General features: G+C 31.1%; 2 long non-coding RNA genes across 2 annotated transcripts in view; one reads left to right on the forward strand and one right to left on the reverse strand.

Moving 5' to 3' along the window:
* The window catches only part of LOC103094732 (uncharacterized), an 85,357-nt gene that overhangs the window by 11,766 nt on the left and 61,175 nt on the right, over nucleotides 1-12,416 (forward strand). The window lies entirely within an intron of this gene.
* The window catches only part of LOC103094538 (uncharacterized), a 117,834-nt gene continuing 111,789 nt past the window's right edge, over nucleotides 6,372-12,416 (reverse strand). The window contains exons 3-4 of the long non-coding RNA XR_008916592.1: nucleotides 10,717-10,886; nucleotides 6,372-7,445 (exon numbers count right to left, since the gene is read on the reverse strand). This is a non-coding gene — a long non-coding RNA (uncharacterized LOC103094538). The remainder of the gene's footprint in view (nucleotides 7,446-10,716; nucleotides 10,887-12,416) is intronic.

A 12,416-nucleotide genomic window follows, 5' to 3' on the forward strand; every position in this document is an offset into this window, starting at 1 on the left:
AAGAGAAAAAAATAGTATAATCAATCAATACCTTGAAAAGGTCTGAAAATGCATGCAATGCACAACATCTCCCAACCTCCTGACTCCTCAGAAGGATGATATAAGGATGTCTTCATCAATCTTCAAGTTATGCTTTATCTTCACAATGCTGAAAAATTTACTTTTGATTTTTTTTTATTGTGTAGTTGCTCTTTCCATGTATATTGTTTAAATAATTTTGTATATTGTTTACTTGGTTCTACTTATTTCTTTCTCCATCAGTTCACTAAAATCTTTTCATATTTTTGCTTTCTTATTTTAATACTCTATTAAATTTATATGCCACATTTTGTTTAGCCATTCCCCAATCAATGAGCATCTACTTCCCCCCCTCAATTATTTGATATTACAAAAAATGCTGCAATGAATATTTTGTCATATACAGAGATTCTCTTCTCATTACTGGCTTCCTTGACATAAGGTATATTCCCATTAATGAGTATCTAGGTCAAAAGGTATGGACCTTTTAATAATTTTATTGTTATAATTCCAAATTGCTTTTCAAAGTGTCTATATCATTTCACAAGTCCACAAAAATTTTAGTGTGCCTATGAACTGGTAATTCTTCTAACATTCACTATTGCCATTTTTTGTCATCTTTGCCAATTTGCAAGGTCTATAAAACTTCAGGATGGTTTTGAATTACATTTTTCTTATTATTAGTTATTTAGAACATTTTTTCCTTTGGTTGTGAGTACTTTGTAATACTTCTTTTGAGAACTGTTTGTTCATATTGTCTGATGAATTAGGGAATGATTATTGTTAGTTGTTCATGTAACTTAGATACCAAATATTTCTCAGAGAAATTTGATACGGTTTTTGTTTCCCTTTTGACTTCTTCCCTTCCTTTGCTAAGTGTATTAATTTTACTTGCATAAAAGCTTCACATAATCAGTTATCTACTTTTATCTTTTGTAATTACCTTTCTCTATTATTTGGTTAAAAATGTGTCATTTCCACATAAATGTGAATCACATACAGTTGGTGTCTTTTCTTTGTTTTTAAATAGTATGATCTTTATCAATTTAAAACATATTGTACTGTGGAATATTATACAAAGTGTTATTCTAAGTTTAATTTCTGCCAGACTGTTTTCTGGCTTTCCCAGCACTTTTCACTAAATAATCTTGGTAATTTATATTTTCCATTTTATTAAATATGAAATTTAGTTGCATTGTTTCTCTTTCTCTCTTATCTAATGTTACATTAATCTTTATTTTTTAAAACCATAACCCAATGGTTTTGATGACTGCTGCTTTATAACAGTTTGTGGTCTAAAAGTGCTATTTCCATTTTCTCTCTTTTTCATCATTTCCCTTAATACTCTAGATCTTTTTTTCCCAAATGAATTGTTATTTTGATCAATAATTTTGTAATATTTGATATGGTAATGTAAATTAACTTTCATTGCATTGTCATTTTTATTAGGTTGGCATGGCCCAACCAGTTTTCAAAATTATTCTTTATTTCTTTAAGGACTTTGCAATTGAATCCATATAGGCCCCTTTCTGTGCTTTGGCAGATAGAACCCCCCCCCCCCCCAATATGTTTTATGCATTTTATAACTGTTTGGAATAAAATCTCCCTTTCTATTACTATTTTTTTGGATTTAGTTATTATTATAAAGAAATGTATTTTATCCTGCAACTTTGCTGAAGCAATTGATCATGCCAATTAATATCTTTGCTAATTCCACTGGATTTTCACAGTATACCAATATTATCAACAAATGGGGATAGTGTTATCTCCTTTTTACCTATATTGATGCCATCAGTTTCTTACTATTGTCATAGTGCTATTGCTAGTATTTATAGAATGATATAAAATACTAGGAAGAGTGAATACTTATTTTTGCTCCCATATGTATTGGAAAAAGTTTTAATGTATGCACATTGCAGATGATGCTTTCTTTTGGTTTCAGATAGATTTTTAAAATGATATTTTAAAAGATCCTTTTATGACTATATTTGGTAGATGTTTTAGTATAAAAGAGTTTCATACTTTGTCAAAGGATTTCCCCCCCTTCATTTATTGAGGTAATTATATGGTTTGGGATGTTCTGGTTTTTAATTTGATTAATTATGTTTCTTAATTTCCTAAGGCTAAAAATCTTTATATACCTGGCATAAATCCAATCTTATAGTTATGAAGCCTTTCTTTTATGAATTGTTGTAGTCTATTTGACAATAATTTGCTTAATATTTTGAAAATAATATTCATTATGGAATTTGTTCTATAGTTTACTTTTTGTGTGTTACCCTTTCTAGGTTTAGGTATTTGGACTCAATTTGGTCTCATACAAGGATCATAGTAGAGTGCTTTCTTTCTCAGTTTCTGAGAATAATTTGTAAAGTATGGGTACCTTGTAACATTTTATAGAGTTCTCCAATGAGTCTATCAAGACCAAAAACTTTAGATTGGGATGTATTTCTTTTATAGGTAATTCTATTTCTATCTCTGAAGTTGGATTATTTGATCTATTTATGTACCTTCTGACAGTTGGGGTATTTTAAATTTCTGAAAGTATTTCTCTATTTATAGTCTCACATAATAATTTCTAACTATTCTTTTATGTCTTTTGCTTATTTTTGTTACTTTGCCTTGTAATTTTTTATTGATTTTATTTTCTGCCTTTTATTTCTAATCAAATTAGATATTTAGAACTTTTAGTAGTCTTTTCAAAGAATTGATTTTCAGTTTTATCATTTTTATGTTTTATTTTTCTCCAGTATATCTATATCTCTTATATTTTAAAATATTTCCTCTTGTGTGCTTATTTAATATTTGTTTATTTGTTGGCTTTCTAAGTTTTAAATGTGCATTCAGTTTATTAATTCTCTCTGTTACTATTTTGTTGAGGATTTATGTGATCTTTTCCCCTTGAGGACTACTTTAGTTACTAAATTTTGCTATATTGTTTCATCATTCACATTTTTTGTGTAATACTAATTATTTCTAGGATTTGTTCTTTGATTCACTCATTATTTAGTATTTCATTATTGAGTCTCCATTTGGTTTGGTGTCTTCTGCTTCTGGTCCTTCAAGGAGACTTTTTGTTGTATTGTGATCAATAAATATGCATTTGTTATTTCTGTCTTTTTATATTTGCTTGCAATATTTCTGTGCCTTAATGTAGTTAACTTTTGTAAGAGTTTTCATGTAGTGCTAAAAATTACATATATTCTTTTGGAGTCCAATTTAGAAGAAGCCACAAGTTTTTAGCTATAATTTTTCTAGCAATTTGTTCAGTTCTACATTTCCTTATTTGTTTATCTTTCTACTAGACTCATCCAAAATTGGGAGAGTAGCATTGAAGTTTGCTGTCATTATTTTGTCTATCTATTCCTGCTGCTTTGTTAATGTTTCCTTTATGAATTTGAATGCTAAGGCATTTCAGCATAAATTAATAATGATGTTATTTGTTGTTTATGACTCTTTTCAGCATATCGTAGTTTTCTTGTTTATTTATTTATTTTTACTTTTGAATGTTTGGTTTTGCTTTGTCAGCTGGCATGATTTCTATTCCTGCTTTTCAGGGGATTTATTTAATGCATGGAAAAATGTTTTTCCATCTTCTCAGATTTATTTAATAGTATGTCTTTTAGAAAATATGTTTCTCCTAACAGATTCTAGGATTTAGTTTTCCTGACCAATCTGTCTCTACTTTTCATTTTATTGAATTGTTTGATCCACTCACATATAAAGTTATGAGAATTAGTTTTATCTTTTCCTCTAATTATATCTAATATTTTTTAAAGTTTTGACTTTTTCTCTGACATAGTAATATGTATCATCAGTTACTTTAACTTAATCTTTTTACGTGGTCCTATTTTCCCTTGCTCTCTTCCTCTCATCCTAATCACTACTCCTATATTTCAGTAATTAAAATTTCTCATCGGTTCTCTTGTGTATTTTCTCTAATTCTGATACTAAGGATTTTTGTCTAGTCATGTTCTTTTTTGAAGACCAATAATCCTTAGGTTTTCCCTACTCATTTTGTCTTTGAGATCAGTATGTTTTGCTTGAATAGAAAACACATTTTCTTTTAATGTTATTGTTTTATTACTTATATTTGCCTAATTGTTCTTTACTCCTGTATATTTATATTCTTGATCAACTGTCCTCTTTCTCTTTTTTTTTGTGACCTTTGCTACCATAGCAAGTTTTTCAATTCTGGGAATTATTTCTATCATATGAGCCATAAATTCTACTTTTACAATTCGCGTTTCTCTTTGAAACAGAGATGAATATCATATTATGATTCCATGTTTCTCTCAAAATCCTTTGGGCCCTCTGTGTCATCAGGTATTGAATAATTTTTCCTTTGTTTTGAATATTTATTCATAGATGTCAGAACTTATTTACTAGCTTTGGAGGCCATATTTCCTTCTGCTGTTAACCTTTTCCCTATTATTTACTTTCTTATATTGAAAGCTTTTGATTTTTCTTTTCACTGAGATCTTTGGTAGTTTCTCTTTTTCTTTATTTCCCTCATTGCTCAATTTCTCACACCTCCTATCTAATTTCTGTGGCAGATGGATCTCAAAGAATCTCCACCTCTTTTAGACAATTCACAGTTCACTACCGTAGGTGTCTACCCCAAGTGACTGTTGAGGGGAACAGAATTGCCCTTAACTGTATTCTGAGTTTTTATCTTCAGGCTCATTAGAGTACCACATGGCTCCTCCTACTGACTCCTACAGTGTCTTGTCCTATACTCTATGTTCCTTAATTCTTTGGTCTAGCAGTCAGTGTTACCATGCTGGTGCTATTGCAGCTGGGTAGAATCCTGTTTTTTGGAGTTTGGATCTCCAAGAACTATCAGGGGGTGGCTTTGATATCTATTACAAATTCAGACATCCTTCTACATTCCCTCTGTCCTTCTATTCTTTTTCAGAGCTCCTTTTTAGTACGAAATACAGCCATTGGTTGATTATTGAAGTTTTAGCAAATTTATGCAGTTTGGAGCAGCCTATAAATTCATGAATTGGGGGGGTCATTATAGTCTTGCTTCCTGGAACTTGGAAGGTATTGGGAGAAAGGGTGCTGAGTTAGGGTTAGGTATTATTACATAGAGTTTTTACTTTCTTTTTGGTTCTTGATGTCCTATACCATGGCAATACCTGAAATTGCGTTATATTTCGCTTATAAATTCTGTTTCAGAGAGAAATGAGATACTTTGAAGAAAGAAAAAAAAGTCTAGTTCTCTGTCTCATTGGTGATGTGACCCACAACTGTTAGCTTGCATTTTAATGGAGCAAGAGGAAGAAATGACATCTAGAGAAGAAGATTAGGAAAGGTGGGAGTAGGACCTGAGTATTGACACACCATAGCCCAGGGGGTTCAGGTCCTGTAGCCCTCTTCTTTCAGTGGCCAGAATTCAGTGGTAATTGTTAACTTTTAATCTGAGAAAATAAATACTACTCTGAATTGCAGTTTCATTTTCCTTCTCCCATCTTCTTCGTCTGTGTAAGGCAGAAGCTGGTTGTAAAGTTTATTCTGTTCTGTAAAATTCCATTGTAATTTTCATTTAAGTAGTTCAAATTTCTTTTTCTGACTAGCTAAAACTGATTAATTGTTATCTGTCTGTATATTATTTCTTTGTGAACAAGAGGGCTCATCAAGGGGGAACAATGTTTATAGACTTTGGCATTGTGGTCCAAAAATGTCAGGTTTTCTCCTTGCTGGAGGCGAGAGTGGGAATGGGAGTCCAATTGAAATAGAGAATCTTATGGTTGTCATTTATTAATAATTTGGGGGGTAATTTTTCAAAAGATAAAACTAAACAGGATCTGGGGTTTCTCTTCTTTTGCCCTAGGTTAAAAATGAGGTAGAGAGTCAAGAGCTGGTTGTCTGGACACACTGCCTTATTCATTTCTTCATGTCTCTGAACCTCCCATTCATACCCTGAGAAAGTTTTCTGCAGAGATTGCACTGAGTGCAGGGACTAGGAATATCATGAAGAGATTTGGATAGCAGTCCTCAGATTCTAAAGAGGAGGACATAAAATTAGTTTTTTTTTTCATTTTTAGTTTCACCTCCTACATCATGTCTACATAATCAGGCACAGAAAAGCTACAAAATGCTTAACAAAGACCAGGTAAATTATACTAAAAATTTCCTGTGGATTTACTAGTTTGATAACCCACTAAATGGCAACAAATCAAGTAGATTAACATTTTTTAACCACCTAGTATGTTCCAGGAGTTGCACTATGCAATGGAAAAAGGAAATGAGGTTAGCTTGGTATGTCCTGTTTTTAATGAGGTCCTATTGGTTCTTTAAAAACAAACAAACAAAAACAAAACCCTTCCATCTTAGAATTAGTACTGTTTATTGGTTCCAACGCAGAAAAGCAGTAAGGACTAAGCAATGGGAATTGAGTGACTTACCCAGGGTCACAGCTAGTAAGTGTCTGAGACAAATTTGAACCTAGGACCTCCTGTCTCTAGGCCTGGCTCTCAATCCAGTGAGCCAGTTAGCTGTCTCCTAAACCTATTGGCTCTTTATGATCATTCCTAATATTTTAGCTTCTTTATCCCTCCTAGAATTTTCTTATGAATTAAAGACCAGTTCACTAGTCAATGGTTTGCAGATTTTGTTTCTTTCCATTTTTTGAATATCAAGACATTTACTTTCTCCATGCCTGGGATCCTTCTCTACCATATTTCTAATTTATACTATGGTTTATCAGTAACATCTGCCAATTTTTTCCCTTCATCTCTACTCTTGGATATAGTTCATATTGGCCAAGGAACTTGAATTTATCAAGGGCATCTAGGGATTCTCTTCTAATCTCCTTACTTATCTTGCATACTAATCACCTATTAATCATATCATTTTTTGACCTTTCCTGTTCATAGATCATTCTCTTTGGCAGAGAAAGCAGAATAAAAATAGGATTTGAGTTGCGCTACTTTCTCTTTAATGTCAGGTATTATACCATTGATCTCAAACAGCTTTACAAAAAACCCACAAAAAACGTCCTTTTGGTTGTCTTTAGTTTTTCTTGCTAGCCTTAGGTCTTTTGCTCTTCAGACATGTGCCTTTGCTCTGTCATTGCTTTTGCTTCCATCATCTGAAACCATCTTTAAAAAAAATTAAGTATCAGGGGGAGGCAACTAGGTCACAGGATCCTGGGTTCAAATCTGCTCTCAGACACTTCCTAGCTATATGACACTGGGCAATTCACTTAATATCCATTACCTATCGCTTACTGCTCTTCTTCCTTGGAACCAATACACAATATTGATTTAGGACAGAAAATATGAGATTTTTCTTTTTAAAATTTAAGTTTATTCACATAGGGCTCCTCAGGCTAGTCTCTTTTTGTCTTCTCATGGAGATTATTCCTTCTTGAGAGGTTCAATTATTTCTTTAGTTTTCCATCTCTCCTGAGCTGACTTCTTAAAAAAAAAAAAAACATTAGTTAATATAATTTCTCCCTATCCTATTTCCAAACTATCTGAAATCCTCCTTTACCAGCATCTAGGGTACATACATATCAGACTAAGCCTGACTTTGTTCTCTGTTACAGGATGGAGGAGTGACTGGTTATTTTATTTCAACATTTCTATCATTTCTACTCCAACAATTCTTTTCTCCACAAAAAATGAGAATGATCAGAAGAAGGGAATTTCCTTTTGTTTATTTCTTCTCCTTTTTTATTGATTAAATTATCATTAATTTCAAGAGATCATTAGAAAGATGATCAGTTTGATATAGGGTCTATCTAGATCACAGGAAGTCTGATTTGAGGAAATGGGAACCTTATTCTGAAGAAAACTATCTTCAATTACTTGATATAGTATCATATGGAAGAAGAATTTTCTTTTAAAATTTTGTTTTTAGGTATATAACATATGGACTTTCACTTTGTAAAATTGGATTTTATTCTGAATTTAAAGGACACTAAAGAAGAGAGAACATTTCCATTATATAAATTAGAATAAGAAAAGGGGATTATATATGAAAATACTAATTTCTATTTCATATAGCTTTCTTTTAATATGTATTATTAAAACACAATCCTTATCTTCCATCTTAGATTAAATATCACATATTGATTCCAAGGCAGAAAAGTGGCAAGGGTTAGTCAATGGGGGTTAAGGGATTTGTCCAGGGTCATCCAACTAGGAAGTCTGAGGTCAAATTTGAACCCAGAATCTCCCATCTCTGGACCTGGCTTTCAATCCACTGAGACATCTACTTGCTGCTAACATATTACTTTCAATTATATTTTATTTCTGTGTTTCCTTCTGAACATCCTTCAGTTCTTTTATATGCTTTCAGTAACCCTTTTTCTTTTGTCTATCCTATATTCTCTACATAAAAATCTTCCCTCCCCAAAATGCAAAAATATAAATAAAACCCTTATAATAAATAAGCACAACCAAGTAAAAGAAACTCATGTTTGTCATAACCCCCCCCCAAAAAATAATCTCGTGCTACACATAGTCCATAATAACCCTTCTAACAAGACATTGGTAGCAGGTTTCTTTATTAATCCTCCAGAGTTATAGTTGGTTGTTGCCTTTGTCAAACTTTTCAAGTCTTTAAAAATTTAATGATATTGGAAAGAAAAGCAACTTTGTAAAATTTAAGAATGCTGATCAACACCATGAGCAATAGAAGAAAAAGACACATTTTCAGATGCAACTATTTTCAGAATTTTTCTTACCTGACTGCATAGTTGATACTAAGACTTTTTTAATCAAAATCTTGGGATGATTTTGGGAAGATAAGGGAGAAATGCAATTGAATTTAAAAATGTAAAGAAAGTAAGAACAAGAAAAGACAGAAAAGAGGTTCTTTCAGATTTTTTAATGCAGAGGACAGAAAGGCTCTCAGGGAAGCTACTCCATTTTGAGTGCTATAGTTTTACTGTATCCTCTTAAAAAGTGGTTGTATATAATAGAGATCTATAGTTTCGTGTGTGTGTGTGTGTGTGTGTGTGTGTGTGTGTGTGTGTGTGTATTTTACTCTGTGTGAGCTTATAACTGTACTAAGAATTTTGGGACATGTATATATAAATGTCCATTTATTCATTTTGGTAAGTTCAGAATAAAAATTGAGTTGAAAAAGCATGTTGCTATTATCCTTCAGGGGGAAGGGGGGAAACCCAGAACCCAGATAAGAATATGTAACTGGGTTGGAATAATTTTTTTATCTCAATTGTTTTGCCTGATATTTTGGTGGTCTATTTGGATGTTTCCATCTATTGTTCCTCCTGTCTTCTTTCAAGGAAAATGTATAAATCTGAGAAGATTCTATCAGTGTTTCTTATTTCTTATTCTTTCCTTAAATAACAGGAACAAAATAAAATAGCCTCTTTACTCTTATTTGAAATTGAATGTGATTTTTTTAGTGGTAATATGGAAAATATCCCTTAGTGGTCTAATCTTTGCTATAAACAAAACCTGCCAAATGTTTTGTGTATGTATATGGTATAGCAGGGATAGACACTTCCATAATAAAAGCCATATTCATTTTTTAAAAATGTTATAATTAAAATTGTTCTTTTAGTTCTGTTCATTTCCTTCTACATTAGTTCATAAAAATCTTCTCATTTCTCTAAAACCATCCCTTTTATTATTTCCTCTTATATAATAATTTTATATGCAATTCATCCAGTTTTTACCCAAATTTCAAAAATTCTCTTTGTTTCTGATTCTTTTCCATAATAAAAAAGCACTTCTATCAATGTTTTTATTCATATGGTTCTTTCCCTCATTCTTTGACCATTATGGGTTAAGGAAATAGTAATATATTTACTATGTGGATCAAATGTTCACCTAGTTGTATGACTTTGGAACATAGTTCTAAATTGCCTTCCCAGCGAAAACTCTGCCAATAACATCATAATCTATTTTTCAGAAGACCTTCCAGCAATTTAATTTTAATTTTTAAAATCAAATGTGCCATTATCATGGGAATGAAGTAGAGCCTTGGACTTGTTTTAATTTGTATGTCTTAAAATATTATTGATATGGGACGTTTTTGATGTCTGCTGTATAGGTTGGATTTCTTCCTTTGTAAACTGCCTATTCATATCATTAGACCCATTTTCAGTTGAGGAATGGCTATCATTCTTACATATATTTAAATCAGTCCTTTTTGTAACTTGGATATAAGACCTTTTATCTGAGAGACACACTACAAAGGTTTTCCTTAGTGACTTGTTTCCCTTCAATTTTTAACTAAATTTGTTAGTGGAAAAAACCTTTCAATTTTATACAATTAAAATATTATGCATTTTATCTTCTATGAGCTCCCCTATTATGAATTTTCTCCCTCTCTTTAACTGCAAAAGGTACTTTTTTGACTCTTTAAGTTTTATGAGATCTGATCATTTATATCTATGCCATATATCCATTTGTATCTTATCATATATGGCTTGAGATATTCACTTTAAACCTAAGTTATGCCAGACAGCTTTCTAGCTTTCCCAGCAATTTTTGTCAAATTGAGAGTTCTCATATGGTAGCTGGGAACTTTGAATATAGCAAACACTATACCATTGTGTTTGTTTGCATATGTTATGGACACAATCTATTCCATTGATTGATCTCTCAATTTTTTTACTAGTAACAAATACTTTTGATCACTAGTTTGAAGCCTGGCATTGCTAAATTCTCTTCTTTTTACCCCCCACCATTCCCCTGTTCTTTTACTTACTTTGAGAATTTTGGGATTCTCTTCTTCCACATGAATTTTGTAATTATTTTTCTAGTTTTCTCAAGTATTCCTTTGCTTGATTAGAATGGCACCAAATAAGTATTATCTTCATCCTATTGGTAAAGCTCAGTCAAAATGAATATGTCCACTTTTGTTTAAGCTGGTCTTTCCTGAAATAAAATAAAAAACAACAAAATTTAAGAATCTTCCAAAGCACTTAATTTTATATATGATGTAACAAGATCATCTTTAAAATATTATTTTAAAATTTATTTTTTCTTTTCCTTTTCTTTCTTTTCTCTCCCTTTTTAAATTTTGTTTTTTACTCTCATAATGGTCAGAATTTAATATTATTATGGATACTTATAAGTGCATTTCAGATCTTGTAGATATTGAAGTTTAATTTAATGAATTTGTTATCCTCATGTTCATAGTACCATAATTTCTAAAGGTAAATATTGGATACTTGTGCAGTAGGATTATAACTATTTTTAAAGCTTTTCTGATGAGTATTTATAGTTATATGAATACAATTCTTGTGAACATCTTCATAAGTAGACTGAAGTATTTTGTACATTCTGCAGTTATTCTGAATAGAATTCTTTTGATCTCTTGTTGAGAGATGCATTTTTGTAGTCTATAGAAAAGCTTTTATGTATTAGTTGATTTTTATAATTTATACCTTGTTTTAATTAATGTTGGGTGACTATATAAGGTTCTCTACATAGACCATAATATCATCTGAAAAAAATAATTTTGTTTCCCATTTTCCTATGTTTAGTCACTCAATTTTTTTTCTTGTCTTATTGCTATCATTAACATTTTGATATTATGTTAAATAATAGGAGTGATTATAGACACTCTTGCTTTACTGCTGCTCTTATTGGAAAGATCCTTAATTTGTTTTCATTATATTTAGGCTTTTTGAGGTAGATGTTATATGTCATGTAGTAGATCTATTTATTCCTATACTTAAATTTATTAAAATGGTTGTTGAATTTTCTCAAAGGTTTAGTCTGCATCTATTAATATATTCAAGTGATTTTGAACTTTTGTTATTTAAATATCTATTGTATTTATAGTTTTCCTGATATTGAATCAGGCTTGCATTTCTAGCATATATCTTATGTAGTCATAATGCATAATATAGTGGCAGACTGGTAATGCATGCTAGTGAGGAAGATTTACATTCAAATACTTCTTCAGACATTAATGATGTGACCATTGACTGATCACCTAAATTGTTTGCATGGTTTTCTCCTTTGTAAAATGGGGATAATCCTAACATCTATGTTCCAGGGTTATTGTGAAGATGAAATGATACAATATTTATGAATTACTTTAAACCTTATAGAGTTAAAAGCCTATTATTATAATATGAAGTATTACCACAGTCACTTTTCTGATATTTTATTTAAAGCTGTTGTGCCAATATTCATTACAGGTCATTGATCAATAGTTTTTTTCCTCTTATGTGTCCATGGTGTGGATATCAAGATTATATTTATTTCCTAGAAGTAATTTGGTAATATGCTATTATTTCCTATTTTTGCAAAAAAACAGTTAATGTAATATTGGAATTGTTTTTTATGTGTTTAATGGAATTTACTGATAATGTTTTGTTTCTATTTTCCATTTTGGGACCTAATTTATCAGACTGGATTATATACATTCATTGTTTCTTCTTTTGCCAATTCAGC

Source organism: Monodelphis domestica, chromosome 2 (assembly GCF_027887165.1).
Source record: "Monodelphis domestica isolate mMonDom1 chromosome 2, mMonDom1.pri, whole genome shotgun sequence".
Taxonomy (NCBI): Eukaryota; Metazoa; Chordata; class Mammalia; order Didelphimorphia; family Didelphidae; genus Monodelphis; species Monodelphis domestica.